Source organism: Loxodonta africana, chromosome 21 (assembly GCF_030014295.1).
Source record: "Loxodonta africana isolate mLoxAfr1 chromosome 21, mLoxAfr1.hap2, whole genome shotgun sequence".
Taxonomy (NCBI): Eukaryota; Metazoa; Chordata; class Mammalia; order Proboscidea; family Elephantidae; genus Loxodonta; species Loxodonta africana.
The window spans coordinates 21839793-21845792 of NC_087362.1; the positions used below are offsets into that span (position 1 = coordinate 21839793).

General features: G+C 38.1%; 1 pseudogene; it reads left to right on the forward strand.

The window, feature by feature from the left end:
* Window positions 1–5315, forward strand: part of LOC100664280 (tubulin alpha chain-like) — a 30950-nt pseudogene extending 25635 nt beyond the window's left edge.
* The last annotated feature ends 685 nt before the right edge of the window (window positions 5316–6000 follow it).

Below are 6000 nucleotides of genomic sequence, written 5' to 3' on the forward strand. Positions count from 1 at the left end.
CTTTGAGGACTAAGGTGCACCTGACAAAAGCTATTGTGTTTTCAATCACCTCATATGTATGTGAAAACTGGACTATGAATAAGGAAGACCAAAGAAGAGTTGATGCCACTGAACTATGATGTTGGTGAAGAATATTGAACTTCCCAGAAGAACAAACAAATCTGTCTTGGAGGAAGTCCATCTAGAGTGCTCATTAGAAGCAAGGATGGCAAGACTTCATCTCACATACTTTGAACATGTTATTAGGAGGGACCAGTCCCTGGAGAAGGACATCATGCTTGGTAAAGTGGAGAGTCAGCAAAAAAGAGGAAGACCCTCGACAAGATGAATTGACACAGTGGCTGCAACCGAGCTCAAGCATAACAACGATTGTGAGGATGGCACAGGCCCGGGCAGTGTTTCATTCTGTTGTGGATAAGGCCACTATAAGTTGGACCTGACCTGCAAGTACCTAACAACAACAGCAATCCTATTCTAAGAATAAATTTCAAAATGTATTTGACAAATAGTGAGATGTCACTTGTAGGTCAGATCAATTACATATGGACTTTCAAAGTTCCCGTCTTAGTGATTTACTTACATTTCTTTTGAAGAAATTACCCCTCTTTTCTACAAAAATAGAAATGACTTAATCCTTCAAGGGAGGAACCACCTTTTTCTATAATAAAGTGTGTTTTAGTAATTTATGATCTTATCGGGAATAGTTACTTATTTATGCTATTCAGAATGGCTAGATCATCCACTTGGGCCAATTTTCTACCAAGGTCTTCCATTCTAAATTATTTAACATATAGTATCCTGGAATTAATGTTCTTCCCCCATACCCCAGGTTTGAAAGAGTAGGAAGAGTTCGTAAAATTCTCTGTCTAGTTTTGGCTACCTGTTCTACAATTTCTACATCATTGCAGTAAAAGTAATAAAATTAATCAAATTACTATAAAGTTCAGATATGGAAATCATTCCTGATTTTGGCAGACACTAGAGCCATTTCATTACAGAGAAATTTAAAGTATTAAATAACTTAAGATCTTTGCAAGCAATGTATCTTAAATATATACACTAAACACAAAGTATTATTGCTTTAAAATATGTAACAATTATTAATTGCCAATCTTTGTTTTAAATGATTTACAAAATAAGTCATATAACTTTCAGTGTTATGGATTAAATAATTGAGATTCAAATATGTGTAGTAAACCACTCAAGATCACAGAGCTAGATGCCACAGGTAGGACTTGAACTCAGGCAGTTAGATTTCAGAGTTTGTGCTCCTTCCCATGCCAATAGGCTCATTTCAGCACTACGGTATGAAATTACTCCTCTTTTCTACAAAAGTAGAAATGACTTAATCCTTCAAGGTAGGAACAACCTTTTTCTGACCAAGGAGCACTTAGTCATAACCAGAATAATGCCCTTGGTATATTTCTCCTGAAAGCAATGTCACTATGTGCTGTGGAATTTGAGCCTCTTGTCCACTGCTGTCATCTAGATGGTTCTCACTTTCAGACAAATGTCTGCTGAGATCTCTGGAAAAAAACACAGAAGTATTCAGTTTTGCTTTCTCTAGGGAGGCTATTAGCATACTTTTCCGTTTGTCCTGGTTGTGAAGTTTGTAGCTTTTCAAAGACCTTTATCTTGGAAAAGTACTTAGAGGAAAGCGTTTAGATGATTAAAAACTTGACATGAAACAAAGCTCAGTTATGATCAAAAAGAAGATATTATCAGAATATCTTTAAAACATATTTGAATATCTTTAACTATTTTTAAACTGGACCTCTTTGTCCCTGCCAATAATTGGGCTTTATCTGGCAATCCTGAAAGGCGGGGATTAAATAAGGAAATTTGTGGCAAATTTATTAGAAGAGTATATTTTATATCTATCGGGCCTTGTACATTTATATTCTATTTTCATTTTGCTTAGTACTAGTTTTTTTTTCTTAAAAGGTGTTAGTTCTTATCACTATGTGCAATTTGATATGTGAAAATTGATTTAGTTTTGTTGTTCTTATCTTCTATCTTACCTCTTATCTCAGAAATGAGAGAAGCAAGAAAATATACCATCAAAAGGAAGGTTAAGGTTAGAACAGGAAGCCAATGACTTCAGCACTTCTCTGTGTCTTTTGTTTTACCACAATATCGCTTCAGCTTCCAATAGTGGGCAAAAGGCAGACTTTTCACCGTTCTATACCACAATGCCCTGAAGAGGAGGAACAGAAAAGCGAAATGGGTTATAGGAGAGAAACACCTATGTATTTTCGTCCTTATAAAAGTAAAGATGTTGCATTCTGAGGGAATTCCATTTGAACTGGGCTATTATGAGTGTCCAAATGCATTTTGAAATTCTCTTCTAATATGTAGATCCATTCAAGCAACAACTAGAAAATATCAGCTAAATTATTTATAATAGCAATGAATTAAAATCATTTTATTTGGCTTTGGAAAATATGATTATGTGTATATTTCCTTTCCATATGTTGATGGATTGTAAATTCATAATTTTAAGCAAAATAAATCTATCACACTATGGAGAGCCAATGGAAAGAAATAAGAACAATGCCTAGCTTCTCTAGCCTTCTGGTCTACCACAAGTTCATCCTTTTCCTCTATTGAACAGGGAGAAAACCCTGGTGGCACAGTGGTTAAGAGCTCAGCTGTTAACTTAATGGTTGGCACTTTGAATCCACCAGGGGCTCCTTGGAAACCCTATGGGGCAGTTCTACTCTGTCCTATAGGGTCGCTGTGAGTTGGAATTGACTCAATGGCAGTGGGTTTGGGTTTTTAGTATTGAACAGGGATGTCCCTAAAAACACTGAGGTTGAAAAACTTCTTTAGTATGCCAATCTCCCTTTCATTTACCTGCTTCCTCTCCCTCAATAACTGACCCTTGTATACCACCTAATCTCTGATATCACTGGAGAAAAATAAGCGTAAATTATAAGTCTAGAAAAGAACTCAGAGAACAGCTGGACCACCATATTTCATTAAAAATGCCTATCATGGCCTGACAGATCATATAAATGGCTGATGCACTGGAATTCTAGGGAAGTAGAGAGTTCCTTTTCCAACTGAGGGGGCTCATCCATTGCTCAATTCCAGGCGACCAGCTGGTTTGCAGAATACAAGCTCAATAATGCTATTTTTAAAAGATTTTTCAATTATAGCCTTAAGTCTATAATTTTATATGGAATCTTCTAATTTCAAGTGTTTTAAGCTAATTCAATCCACTCCAACAACAACAGCAACAACATAACCATCCCTTAGGTTACCAATTTGTGAACTTCGATCCATAACTTCACATTTATTTTACAGAAGAGAAAACTGAGGCTTCAACAGGCAAAGACATATTAAATATCAAATAGTAAGTTTGATGCAGAACTAAGTATCCCAGTATCACTGTGTCCCTTAGATTCGATGTTGCCCTGAATGTCAATCTGACAATTCCAGACCAACCTGGTGCTCCATACCCACATCTACTTCCCTCTGATCACATATGCCCCCCATCATCTCTGCAGAGAAGCCTACCATGAACACCTTTCTGTAGCAGAGATTACCAGTGCTTACTTTGAGCTAGCCAACCAGATGGTGAAATGCAACCCTTGTCATGGTAAATACATGGCTTACTGCCTGTCCTACCATGGCGATGTGGTTCCAAAAGATGTCAATGCTGACATTGCCACCCTAAAGACCAGGCGCAGCATCTAGTTTGTGGATTGGTGCCCCACTGGCTTCAATGTTGGCATTAATTACCAGCCTCCCCCTGTGGTACCTAGTGGAGATCTGGCCATAGTGCAGCGAGCTGTGTGCATGTTGAACAACACCACAGCCATTGCTGAGATCTGGGCTCACCTAAACCACAAGTTTGGCCTGATGTACACCAAGCATCCCTTTGTTCACTAGTACCTGGGTGAGGGAATGGAGGAAGGAGAGTTTTCTGAGGCCTGTGAGGACATGGCTGCCCTCGAGGACTATGAGGAGGTCGAAGGAGAGGGTGAGAAAGAAGGGGAAGAGTACTAATTATTCCTTCCAGCTCTGCAGGATGTCACACTCAGAACTTCAGCTTCTATGTCAGCTGACAAAGTTTTCTTGTTGGATTATCGTCACTATCAACCTGGATCATGTCTTATTTTTCTATGTGTAACTGCAAGATTTTTCTATCATGTCTCAAAGTAAAAGTATTACAAAGGAAAAAAAAAAGGAAGCCTCTATTTTTAGTATCTTTTCTTGTACCTCCTGGTATCTCCTACTTCACTGCTGTAACACAGCATTAGGAATACCATACATACATAAAGGCTTAGAATAAAATGTCCACTCCTTACAGTGGCTTAATGGTCAAGAGTACAAATTCTGGAGTGGAAATGTTTTACTTTATACTCCAGCTCCACTAATACTAGCTCTGTGAATTTAGGGAATTACTTAAACTCTATGTAAGCCAGTTCTCTCATGTTTAAAGTAGAAAAAAAAAAAAAAACTCTCTCTCATAGGGTTGTTGTGACGATTAAATGAATGCATACCGAATGTACGCAGTAAACCAAAAGGGCTTGCCGCCCAGTTGACCTACAAAATCGGCAACCTGAGCAAGGCAGAAAACTGTCAGAGAAGGGAAATTCAAACTCACACATTTTCCACTAATAGAGAGCCACAGAAAATTGGTAAGACTGCATCCTGTCAAAGGCAGAAAGCTTGCAAGATTCAGAAAAAAAGGCAGTGACGTCAAGTTTTGGTTCTCACAGGTTTCACTCCATCAAGTGGTTAAAAACTGCCTGGCATATATTGAGTCCCAGTCATCATCATCACAAGACCTTCCGCGATCTCAATCCTTTAATGTCCCCAAACTGATCATCTATACGTTTATTCTACTTCATGACGCTCAGGCTACAAGTTCATCCCAAATCACAGCAAGTTCATTTCTATTCCAAAGTCTTATACTTGCTGTTCCATAGTTTGTAATTCGTGGTTTACTTTCTCACTTTATTCAGATTTGGCCTCAGATGCCACCTTCTCATGTACGTCTTTTAAGACTATCCTCGTTTTACTAATTCCTTTATGTACTAGCCCTTCATTCTACTTTTTCTTTCTTAAGGGGACTATTTTCTCAAGATTATATGACACATTTATTGCATACTTTTTCTGTCAGTCTCTGTACCCCACCCTTGAAAGTAATCTCCATGAGAGTGTTAGCAGTGTTTTTCTTGTTCGTTATAGCAGCCTCAATGCCCAGAAGATGGCAGAGAATATATGCTTTATTTTTACACAAATAATGTGTGCGTTCTATGTTTCCCAACTGTGTCTTCTCCCCATGAGGTATTTTCATAAGCATGTTCTGCTAATTTTTTGGGAGCAACATGTATAAACTATTGACATAATGTTGCTACAAAAATACCTTGGGAGAGGGCATAGTTGGCAAACAAATGTAGAAGGTGTGTGTTATTTGTGTAAAAATATAGTAGAAGGCACCAGTAACTATTAATTGAATGAATTAAGTTAATAAATAATTGAATGAATAAATGCCAAATGAAAACCAGCTAACGGATTCAAGCGGATGGTAAAGAACCTTGAATAAAATTTAGTCCCTATCTTAGTTGTCTTCTACTCTGTCCTATAGGGTCACTATGAGTCAGGATCGACTCGACAGCACTGGGTTTTATCTTAGTTGTCTAGTGCTGCTATAACAGAAATACCACAAGTGAATGGCTTTAACAAAGAGAAATTTATTCTCTCACAGTCTAGAAGGCTAGGAGTCTGAATTCAGGGCATCAGCTCCAGGGAAGGCTTTCTCTCTCTGTCAGCTCTGGAGGAATATCCTTGTGATCAATCTTTTCCTGGTTCTGGAGCTTCTTAGAGCAGGGACCTAGGGTTCAAAGGACAAGCATTCTAGGCTTTTTTTGCTTGGTGGTAATGAGGTCCCCCTGTCTCTCTGCTTGCTTCTCTCTTTGATATCTCAAAACAGATTGACTCAAGATACAATCTAATATGTAGTTTGAGTCTTCCTTCATTATCATA